Raw genomic sequence first — 12,183 nt, forward strand, 5'->3', positions numbered from 1 at the left:
CCTTGTATTTTAGAGACATGGTGAAGGAGGTAGCTGGGAATGTTATTACACGAGATGGAATCCATTCCTTCTTAAGAAAGAAGTAGATAAATAATTCTCTTGAGGGTTGATTTGGTATTTTTGACCAGTAGGAGCTCCGATTCATGAATGTGTTTTATGAATCACTGTCCATTAAAGAATCAATGGTACTCAAGGATAGATAAGTAATTAGAGAGGTTAACGGATTTTACCTTGCTCTAATTATGAATTATTTATGGAGGATTAATCTATATGCAATGACTATATCAAATGGACACTTCACAGTTTAGAAGTAATTTATATCTATAATTTCGAGAGTGCAATTCCAAGTTTATAGTGGAGTAACTATTAGAATTAATAGAATTAATTAATTAATTAAAGTGTTTAATTGATTATTAATTTTATTGGAGCTCGGGATTATAGGTCCATTAGTCCCCGTGTCGTCCTAGTAATTCTGCCAGACACAGAGGGCAAAATGGGAATTTTAGAATTACGGAATTCTAAAATTAAATACTCAAAAATAATTAATTGAGAATTAATTATTATTTAAATAATGTGATTATTTAAATTTGAATTTGAACACATCTAGATTTATCCATTTAAACTTATTTGATAAGTTGTTCAATTTATAAATTCAAATTAATTTAAGTTTAACTTAAATTCAAATTTGAAATAAAATTAGACTACAGGATAAAGGATGATTTTCTCTTCCTTCCCTATCCAGTATTGGCGCCACACATAGGGATAGGAATCCCTAGCATGGCCGGCCACAAGGGATAAGGGATAGAGGAGAATTTTGGTTCGAAATTCAAATTGGAAATAGAGATTGGATTCTTTCTAGAAGTTTGACTTCTACTCTATAAATACTATTTTTGAGACAATTTTCGGAATGGTTTTTTATCCTAATTTTAAAGGCTGGCCGAAATTCTCAAGAGAGAGAGAAAGAAAATTTTTTTTCTCCAAAAATTCCACATCGTGCATGCGTTGGTGTTTGTGGAAATTCGAGTGTTTATTAGAACCTGTTTTGTCTCATGTGTGCCCACACACACGTCTTCGTGGATTCGAGGAATTGACGTGGAAGACATTAGTTTTCTAAACACAAAGATTGGAACAAGAACTGTTCGTGGTCAAAGAACTCAAGTTATCATCCGAGTCGGCTTCTAGGTATTTTTTCTGATTGAGTTCTTGATATATATAAGTTAATGAGATTAATTTATTCGTGCATAAATTAATATAATCTATAGAGTATCTCAAAAGTTTTATGAAAATTTTTGTTATACACGATCCGCCTCTTCCCCGCACCACTACGCTTCCGCAGCCGGATTCGATTCGACAACCAACAAAATTATCAACAAGAGATTATCTCATTGCATAAAACACTTTCATGCAATTAGAACGAGTTGTATTTCTACTTACCCGTTTAAATTATGGGCAGAAGGCCGTCTAGAGGAATTCTTTGAACAACGCATCATCTGCAAAAGAAAGAGGCAATTCGGCACTAGCTAGAAATTTAGCTAGTGCCTCACGAGCACGTTGTGCATCGTATGTAAAATTTTGTTACCCCTGTGATGTGAGTGATAGTGTTTGTTAGCGGGAGTCCACACTCCCACCTTGGTGCAATGGTAGACATACTTTCCAATGTCTATCCAGATGACCAGTACCCCCACCCTTTTTATTAGAAAAATGTTTTTTATAATACTTACATACCGCACGAATTTTCATTTCACCTGTTTTTGGATTTGGTCGGGGCTTCTCGGTTAATTGCTGCCATGCCGGAGAAGTTCGCGGTCTTTTTCCCCTAATGTGTTCTCCAGCTTCCTCGTTGTGTACTGAAGCATTATCTACCAAAGCATTTTCTAGTTCAGTGGGGGTGGGGTTGGGAGGCATCATTTCATCATCGAAAAATGCCTCATCACCAAGCTCAGGAAGAGTAGTGAAATCAGGATAGTTTGACGCGGCAATTTTTTAGAAATTGATTGAACTTGAAATTGTAAATGAAAGAGCAAGAAAATGAGTGATCGCGAGAAAAAAACTTAGAATCAAAATCAATGAGACAAGATGAGAGATAGAATGAGAGTGAGACGAGAAGTTGAGAGTGAATTTTTATGTGGAATTTAGGGTGGAATTAAGAGGTATATATAGGGGATTTTTTGGGCCATTTTCGGATTGTTACCGTTAGGCCCTTCGCAGGCCCAACGGGCGGCCCGTGACGAGCCTAACGGGAGGCCTTTCACGGGCCAACCTGTCACGGGCCAAACGGGAGGCCCGTCACGGGCCGGCCGTTGGGTCCGCGAAAGGGCCCAACAGTCACATTTAGAACGATCTGCGGGCCATTTGGCAGGGCGTTTCGTGGGCCTGGGCTGGGCTGAACAAGGGTCGAATCCGAGCTTGGGCCGAACTGGGCTTGGGCCGAGCCGCGGGCCTTCACGGGCTGAGAAGCTGAGGCCCAGCCCTAGCCCATTATACGTGCCGGGCCGGCACGGCCCGTAACAGTAACGTACTGGGCCGTGCCGAATCCAGCACTATTACGGGCTGGGCCGAGCCGTCCATGGACGCCCCGGCCCATTTGACAACACTAGTGTTTGGTTACAGATTTAAGATTTTTAAAAATTTGTTCTAATATATTTAATAATAAGGGTAATTTTGTCGTTTTGTATCCCAAAAAATTACCTTAGGTACCAAAAAATGATTTTCAAAAATGTCGATGTACCAACATGAAATTATTAAAAACAAGTACCAAACTCATATTTCAATATGGTACCAAAATAAAACTTCCACATAATAATATTATAATTATATTATTCTTGTTAGATTATTGGAATGATTTCCCTGTTTGGGGGAAGACAATAGAATTTATCACGGTTAAAAAACTTATATTTATATGTTTTAGCGAAAAAAATAAATAGAGGATTTTTCATATACCATCCGATAAAATTGTGAGGCCAATTAGATAGATATTCTCTGTTAAAAAATTAATTGCAAAGAATGCACTTTTACTATCAGTAAAAGTAGAGATTGAGTATAACTACAACTCAAACTACAAGAATTTCAGGACATTTCTCAGAAAAATTTCATAAAATTTTGATAAAATTTCCGTTCAAGAAAATTTCATAACGTTTTTTTTTTTAAATGCATTCTCATTGTATCAACAAACCTATATGTGACATGTTCACAACTAAATTTAGCATTATTTAAATAATATATCATAACATTAATATTGTTTGAATTAAGATGAAAACCTGACTACGTTTAAGCCTCTTAGAACTTTCTTTTGAAATTGAGAAATCTAATATGTATGAAGGTTTTCTTTTTTTTTTTTTTTGTAAAACTTGTTTATTTATGTGTGTTTTAATGTTTAAACTATCATAAAATATTATAAATGTGTTCTAATGTAAATTTCTGTAATTTTCATAATTTGTTTTCAATATTTTTACTAATATCGATATTTTCTTCGAGATTTCTGTAAAACTGGAGTATCGATATTTTTACCGATACCAATATTACCAATACCAATATTACCAATACCAATATTTTTATGCTTGAATCTGATTACCCAAAAAGAAAATTAATGGAATAGTAGGTTTTGCCGTTAATTAAATTTAGGTATGTTTATAATAGGGTGAGCTAAATAACCCTACGGTAGGGTAAGAAATATGCACCGTAGTATTATAAAATAATAATGTGAGATGATGGTTCTTATAAAAATTAAAATAAAGACAGATACATCAGATCTAGGACTGTATAAAAAAATTGTAAAACTGAAACCGACCACCATCGTCCAAGAAACCGACCGCTCAAAAACTGAAAAATACGGTGCCACATGGAACCGACAAAGTCAGTTCCGTTAACCGACTAAAAAGGCTTCAAGGCGGTTCGGTTTCGGTTTAGGCCCTTGATGTTTGGTTTATAACCGAACCGACCAACTCAATTAATTTACTTTTTGTGTTGTTGTCATTTTATTACTTATGATGTCATTTCATTGATTTTGTTGTCATTTTTTTGGTTTTGTTGTCGTTTTATGGAGTGTGATGTCGTTTCACTTGATGGTTAACTGATGGTCACCCTCCTGATTACCAAAATAAAAAACTGACCGAAAATTGAAGTTCAGTTAACCGAACCGAATAGTACTTCTGCGGTTAGGTTTCGGTTCCTTGTTTTTAAAAACTGACATAGTCGGTTCAGCCATCAAACCGATTAAAACTGACGATTTTTAACCGCCGAACACTATTAATCAGATCACATTCTTCTTTTTAAGTTTCATAATTGTAATACTGCCCCTACATTTAATAAAAGACATTTTACATCTGATTAAATCTCAACCACAAATCTGATTAGAATTAGATGCTCTTCACCTACAAACGTTTATAAAACCGAACACTGTTAATCAGATCACATTCTTCTTTTTAAGTTTCATAATTGTAATACTGCCCCTACTTTAATAAAAGACATTTTACATCTGATTAAATCTCAACCACAAATCTGATTAGAATTAGATGCTCTTCACCTACAAACGTTTATAAAAAAAATTAAATTTATATGAAAGCTCATTTAGTTTACTGATTTAAATTGAAATGTGATTTTATGTAAAAATTTTATATTATAATAAAAAAATTAGATAAGATTATTTTTAAATAAATTTTAAAATTGATCGAAGGAACTACAGCATTAACTCCTCCCACGCCGTCGCACCTAACCTCACTCGCCCGATCTCCACCCACGTCGTCGGCAACTTAGATACCCGGCCATTCGCCCTCACCGCCGCTAGGTTCCCTACCGGAGATCCATTGCGCCTCCTTGTCAACCTTGGCCCCCGCGCGACCTCACAGTGTTGGACTTTGCGCCCTCAAATCTTGGCTCCCTCTCACCGCTCGTCGACCCTCTTAGTCCAATGGATACCGCGACCCAGTCGATTTCTTCATTAATAGGTCATGCAAAAGTGACCGAGGAGGTGCCAGGTGAGTCTCGATTTCCTATTGTTCTTTGCGTTTTCACTTTCAAATCCTCGTTTTGATTTTTGACGTGCTTTTTTTTTTTTTTTTTTTTTTTCTATTTGATTTGCAGAGAAAGGAGAGGAAGAAATCGCTGAGAGACGAGATTTCTTCGGAGTTGCTGAACAAGTTTGCATTTTTATTTTCTAGGGTTATTGAAATTTGTGTTTGTTTAAAGAATTGACAATGAATAAGGTGATTTTCAAGCGCGATTGTGAATTGTTTGAATATTTTTGTGCATGTTTTTAGTGTTCCGGCAACGCTGTGCTGCTGCCGGTACTGGCGGTTGCTGGCCGGGTTCACGGCCACGGGTAGTGGGTTAGCGCCGGCGTCAGTTCTGGGTTTGAACTTTTGTGATTTTTTTGCAATTTTTTGACTTTTACAATTCCAGAATATGGGTTTTATGTCTTAACAGATTTTGCCTCGCGGCAATCTGGATTTCACGTCGCCGGAATCTGGGTTTCACGTCGCCGGAATCTGGGTTTTACGTCGCCGGGATCTGGGTTTTGCCTCGCTGCCTCGCCGGAATCTGGGTGTTAGATTGAAACTATTGTCTTGGCTTTTTATATTGTGAAGTTAATTTGCGTTTGAAAATTAATTTGTGAAATTTTGGGAAAATCAGATTTTCTGTGGCTTGTTTACTAAAATTAATTACTTTGATTTAGTTTGATTAGATATTGAAATGGTGTTTGGTTTTGGATAAAATTATGTTGTTTTGGAAATTAATTATTCAAAGGTCATATATGTGAAATAATGTGTAATTGGTTTTTTTAATGTGTAATTAATTTACTGTTAATTGTAACTAGACCTTTCTAATTAATGAAATAGGTTTAATTTTGTGATTATAATAATTGTCATAATTTCTAAAAGAAAGACCTCATATCTATTTATTAAAAAAATAATCTCCAAGAAAAGAATTGTTATTCTTAAGAAAAAAGTGTTTGACAATCATTTTCTTTGAAAAAAAAAATGTAAGATTTGTTTTTCGAGAAATGTATGAATAAAGGTTTTTTTCGTTATTATATCAAACATGGGGTAAACGTTAATATTTTGATGAAAACAAGGGTTGTTTTTGTAATTATATTAATTATTTTTGGGTTATAATCACATGCGGAAGGTGACACATAGACACTTGTTGAGATTTTATATGGGTCGTTAAATTGTACCTTACTGATAAGGTAATTTAGCTCACCCTAGACATGCCCATTAAATTTACAAAAAATCTTTTTTAATAAATAGAAAATTATAAAACTTTAGTTTTGTGCTTTACTACCATTTCTAAACAAATGTTGCAAGGCCTAATTGCATAACCATTTGGGCTAAGCTAAAGCTCAAAATCTTTATACTTGATTTAACGGGGGTGCGCCAGGCTCGTGCCGTAGTGCAAAGCATGGGCGACGCTCGAGGGCCCCAGTAGCAAGCTACTGTGGTGGGCCCTCCCCTAAAAAAATTATTTCCACGTATCAGAACAGATACTGTACTTGATCTTAGTTAAAAGGCTGAGAAAGGTATGTTTTGTGCATTATTCAGCCCGCTCTTTATAATAGCTCTTTTGCTCCATTCAGATAACAAACGATGTGGGACTAGTTAAAAAGGTTATTGTCTGTCTATTGTCTAGTAAGATTATTTTCATATATACCCTTAAAAGTATATATTTTGTTCCAAAGTACTCTTTAATCTTTTTAAATGATTTAAAACACTTTTTGATTTATATAAAATAATTCAAAATACTCATTCCGTGTATTTCTGTTTATATTCTTAACAAATTTTAGTGATGTGAGAGGAAATAAATATTCGTTAAAAGTTATTATATTCTTATTAAATATTAAAATAATTAAGATGACGTTTGATTCATAAATTTAGAATCATACTTCATAATTTTAATTTTTAAAATTTTAATTTTTTATAAGAAAAAAATACTAAAACAAACCATAATCATAAATCATACATAACTCTTAAAATAAACGTCATCTAAATATTAAAAATATAACAACAATAAAATTTCTTTTAAAAAAAAGTCCATTGTTTTCTCTCTCCCCCTCTCCTCTCTCTAGCCTCTTCCTCTTCTCCCTCCCGCTGAACTTGTTAAGCCCAGCACCAATTCAGCAGCTAAAATCTAAAATAAAAAAAAAAAGAAAAGAAAAAGAAAGAAGAAGAGAATCTCAGAGAGAGAGAGCACATTCTTTGCATCTCAAAAAAAAAAAAAAAAAACGTTAACGCATACCAGGTAAAAAAAGCAAAAGAAAAAAAAAACGTTAAAACATACCTGGTAAAAAAAGCAAAAGAAAAAAAAAAAAAAAACATTAAAGCATACCAGGTAAAAAAAGCAAAAGAAAAAAAAAAGGTTAAAGCATACCAGGTATGAAATTTTCACAAGAGAGAGAGCATTCTTTGCATCGCAAAAGAAAAGAAAACGAAAACGTTAAAGCAGGGTTTGGAAATTTTCACAAAAGAGATAGTGAAATGGGTCAGCAAGTATAAGATGAGGAAGAAGACGACTTTTTTTGGGTTTTTTTAATGTTTTTGAAATAAGTTTTTATTATATAATCAATTATATATATTTAATTACAGTTTAATGGTTTTAATTGATTTTTTACTCGAAAATCTGTAAAGATTATAAACGAAATTAGACGGAGAGAGGATTTTGAATCTTTTTTTATAAATTGAGAAGTGTATCGAACCATTTAAAAAAATGAAGAGATATTTTAAAATAGAGTAGATATTTTGGAGGTATTTATAAAAACAATTCTCTAATTTATGTTCGGAGATCTTTTAAGTATTTCTTTTTCTAGTAAAACGTGACAAACAACTTTTAATAATAAAGATTACTATGTTAATTTTGTTATATTTTTTGCCTGAATTAACATATTGAAATCCATTTTATTTATTTGCAAAACGTTTCATGTCAGAAAAGAAACGATAGGAAGAAAACCAGCTGCCGATAGTGCTGGGGTATTTATAAAAACAATCCTCTAATTAATGTTCGGAGATTTTTTAAGTATTTCTTTTTCCAGCAAAACGTGACAAACGACTTTTAATAATAAAGATTACTATGTTAATTTTGTTATATTTTTTTTGCTTGAATTAACATATTGAAATTCATTTTATTTGTTTGCAAAACGTTTCATGTCAGAAAAGAAACGATGGGAAGAAAACCAGCTGCCGATACCGCTAGCTTCTCTTGTATATTCTCATAATCTGTTCACTTGCAAATGGTTTAGATTTACACACTTTTGGTGTGATGGAAGAACCTATTGGCTTTTTAAAAACATGATATGTTTTTACAGTAAAGACTTCTCTTTTTCTATTTTTGCTTCTGAATTGCCAAGTAAAGACTACCTAAGCACCACCAAATCTAAAGCAGAAGATCCTCTGCATGTTCTTATTTGGATACCGGTGTCGTTTATTAATTCGCGAGTAAACAAGCCTTAGTCGTATTTCACACTATCTATATGCTTACAGCGAAGTTAGTACCCTTAGCAATTTTGGCTCTAATATATTGCTAATTGGAATTTCTTTGCTTTTTTCGTTGATGCTACAATCACTTGAGGTTGACGGCCGGCAAAACGTTTCATGTCAGAAAATAAACGATAGGAAGAAAACCAGCTGCCGATAGTGTTGGGGTATTTATAAAAACAATCCTCTAATTAATGTTCGGAGATTTTTTAAGTATTTCTTTCTCCAGCAAAACGTGACAAATGACTTTTAATAATAAAGATTACTATGTTAATTTTGTTATATTTTTTTTGCTTGAATTAACATATTAAAATTCATTTTATTTGTTTGCAAAACGTTTCATGTCAAAAAAGAAACGATGGGAAGAAAACCAGCTGCCGATAGCGCTAGCTTCTCTTGTATATTCTCATAATCTGTTCACTTGCAAATGGTTTAGATTTACACACTTTTGGTGTGATGGAAGAACCTATTGGCTTTTTAAAAACATGATATGTTTTTACAGTAAAGACTTCTCTTTTTCTATTTTTGCTTCTGAATTGCCAAGTAAAGACTACCTAAGCACCACCAAATCTAAAGCAGAAGATCCTCTGCATGTTCTTATTTGGATACCGGTGTCGTTTATTAATTCGCGAGTAAACAAGCCTTAGTCGTATTTCACACTATCTATATGCTTACAGCGAAGTTAGTACCCTTAGCAATTTTGGCTCTAATATATTGCTAATTGGAATTTCTTTGCTTTTTTCGTTGATGCTACAATCACTTGAGGTTGACGGCCGTTTAACTAGACAAAATCTCGAGTATCAATTTTCGTGTGAGTGTTTCCCACCTGATCACTTTTAAGAATGGAAGAAATTTAAACCAGATAGATTATTTTCTCACAAGATATAAAAAACGTTCTCTACGTAATAATTGTCAAGTAATTCCTGGAGAAGTACAAGCCACCCAACATAGGTTAGTGATCTTAGATGTGAGCATTAAGCTTTGCTATAGATGGACTAAGATAAACTACCTCCCACAAACTCATTGGTGGCATTTGAAGGGAATAAAGTAATTAGCCTTTAAAGAGAAGTTGTTAGATGAGGCTACTTGGTCATATATAGGTGATACAAATACTATGTAGGATGTCATGGCCAGCTGCACTAGAAAAGTGGCAAAGTAGATTTGCCATAGCGTAAGGATGTTAAAACTTTTAAAAAATACAAAGAAGCGAACAAAGAAGCTAAGCGAGCAGTTAGTAAGGCTCGTTCTACTTACTTAGATGAGGTATATAGTAAACTTGGGACTAGAGAATGATATATATAAACTAGCTAGGATAAAAGAAAGGAAGTGTCAGGACCTAAATCAAGTGAGGTGTGATAAGGATGATACGGATCAGGTTCTGACAAAAGATAAAGACATTAGGAAAAGGTGGAGGAATTACTTTGAGAATTTTTATAATGATGATTATGCGATAGAGTTTGATAATCTTAGGTCATAAGGAGAATCTAATGTGATGTATACAAGAGGAATAAGAGTATCAGAAGTTCAAACTGCACTACAGAAGATGAAAAAGGGGAAGGTATGTGGGCCAGATGATATTTCAATAGAGGTTTGGATGGCGTTAGGAGATGCTGAAATTGTGTGGCTCACTAAGTTTTTTAATGCGATACTAAAGAAGAAGCATATGCCTGATGCATGGAGGAAAAGTATTATTGTCCCCATCTTCAAGAATAAAGGAAATGTGCTGAATTGTAACAATTATAGGGGCATAAAGTTCTATAGGACTGTTATGTTATATAGTAGTGAATGTTGAGCCATTAAGAGACAAAATATATCTAAGATGAGTGTGGTAGAAACGCGTATGTTAAGATGGATGAGTGACCATACGAGAATAGATCTATATAGGCGAGCCCAATTAAGTTGAGATTAAGGCTTGTTGTTGTTGTTGTTGTTGTTGTTGATCAAAGTGTAGTTGCCGCTAAAAGGCTATAAGTAATGGCATTCGGGATTCAAGCTTGAAAAACTTGTTTTGTTATAAGTAGATGTAAACGTCAATATTAGGGAGTAGGTTGTGCCAAAATGTGGATCACAAACTCAAGTATGCAGGTTAATTTCCATACATTATTCCAAGTTTTCTTTTTAAAAGGCCAGCCTAAATACATGTTGTACTTTGCGATAAATCTATTAGTTCGGATCCTCCCTTCCTCGACAAAACAGATAACTAAAAGTAAAAAAGTTAAATCGTATTTAATTGTCTTACAAATACAAAAAAGCTGCTTTTTTGGATTGAAACTTTGCAAGTAAAAGTGAAAAGCCAGTCAAATTGATGCAATAAACACACAAGGGTAAGAGTGCAAAAAACATTTCCTTCGTATAATAAATGTTTGTTTCATAGAACACATTAAGACCAAAAGACAAATTTTTTTTCTCCTTTTTTTTTTTCAAGTAGGAATCCAAGAATTCATATGATTGGAACAAACAATGAACGGCAGTAACAAACTTTTTTCTCTTTTGGTGGGAACACGAAAGTTCATTTCATTGAGAAATTGAAGGGTAAACATACAATTTGGTAATTTCTTTGTCTTATCAAGCCAGTAGAGGAAGAGGGAAAAAATTTTGAAGAAAAAAAAAATCGCAAGTGAAAAAGTATCGTATCTTAGAAGCATATGCATTCATAATTTACTCAAAGCTGTCAAAGAAAGATATTAGAAATATGATACAGTATGAAATTCCTTCCACAGCATCCTAGAAATTAAGAAATGACATACAAAAGAGCAAGCCCGGCTGATATGAGAGTTCTGCCAAAGATCAAGAAATTTGGGAAAAGAATTCCTCCAGTTGACTTTCACCTATAACCACACCAAGTTTCTTAGTGAAAACAGTATTGACCCCATCAACTCCCGAGTCAGTCACAACATCTGGCACAGGGATCTCCATGTATACATTTAGGTTATGCACCGCTCCATCTGCACATGTAGATAACGAAAATTTTAAAAAATGATAATAATAATTCAAACTTGTGTCGAGCATTTGTCATTTGCCACTTGAAAGCTTGACACAAATGTAAAAGAAGAAAGACTAGAGAGAGGAGAACTACTACATTCAGGTTGTGAAGAACTTTGTAGCCTATATTATGTTATAATTCGTTTTAGTTTAGTACATTGAAAATTCAAGGGGTTTTCATTAAGAATGAGATTCTGCAAATTTGATTTTCGAGATTATGACAATTCCTAATTCTAGTACCGAGTCGAAGTAGTATATGAAGGGAGGGGAAAGGTTTTCAGTCCTATAAGAAAATGAAAAGAAAAGAGAGGAAAAGAAAAGAAAAGGGAAACCGGGGAAGGAATAGGAGGTTCTCATTACCTATAAATGGTCATATCTTTCGGTTTTGATTGCATCTTGATTTTGCTTCGTAATATTTGAAATGGGATTTGTGACATTTGAGTTCTGACTATCGGTATCGTTCGTAATAACATAGTGCAAATCTGTATAGTATAGGAAATTCCATTTCGCAATCTAGCTTAACTGGCATATAAACTGCTCTACATAAAACGTGACTTTCAAGAGCTAAGGAGTTTTACACGAAAAATTTCGAACAGATGACACCATATTTTAAGCACAATTATTTGCTTGACAATTAAAAAAATAAGAGTGTTCCAAGGATTTACCTTCGGCAATAATGGGATCATAAGTAGGAGGTTCAGCAGTCCAATTTCCGGAGGGATCTTTCATATGCTTTCTA

General features: G+C 33.9%; 1 pseudogene; it reads right to left on the reverse strand.

Annotated features, from left to right (window-relative positions):
- Positions 1-6,361: 6,361 nt before the first annotated feature.
- On the reverse strand, positions 6,362-6,518 carry LOC112090282 (annotated as a pseudogene).
- Between the last annotated feature and the right edge of the window lie 5,665 nt (positions 6,519-12,183).

The sequence above is a fragment of the Morus notabilis genome, unplaced genomic scaffold (genome assembly GCF_000414095.1).
Source record: "Morus notabilis unplaced genomic scaffold, ASM41409v2 Scaffold1298, whole genome shotgun sequence".
NCBI classification, from domain to species: Eukaryota; Viridiplantae; Streptophyta; class Magnoliopsida; order Rosales; family Moraceae; genus Morus; species Morus notabilis.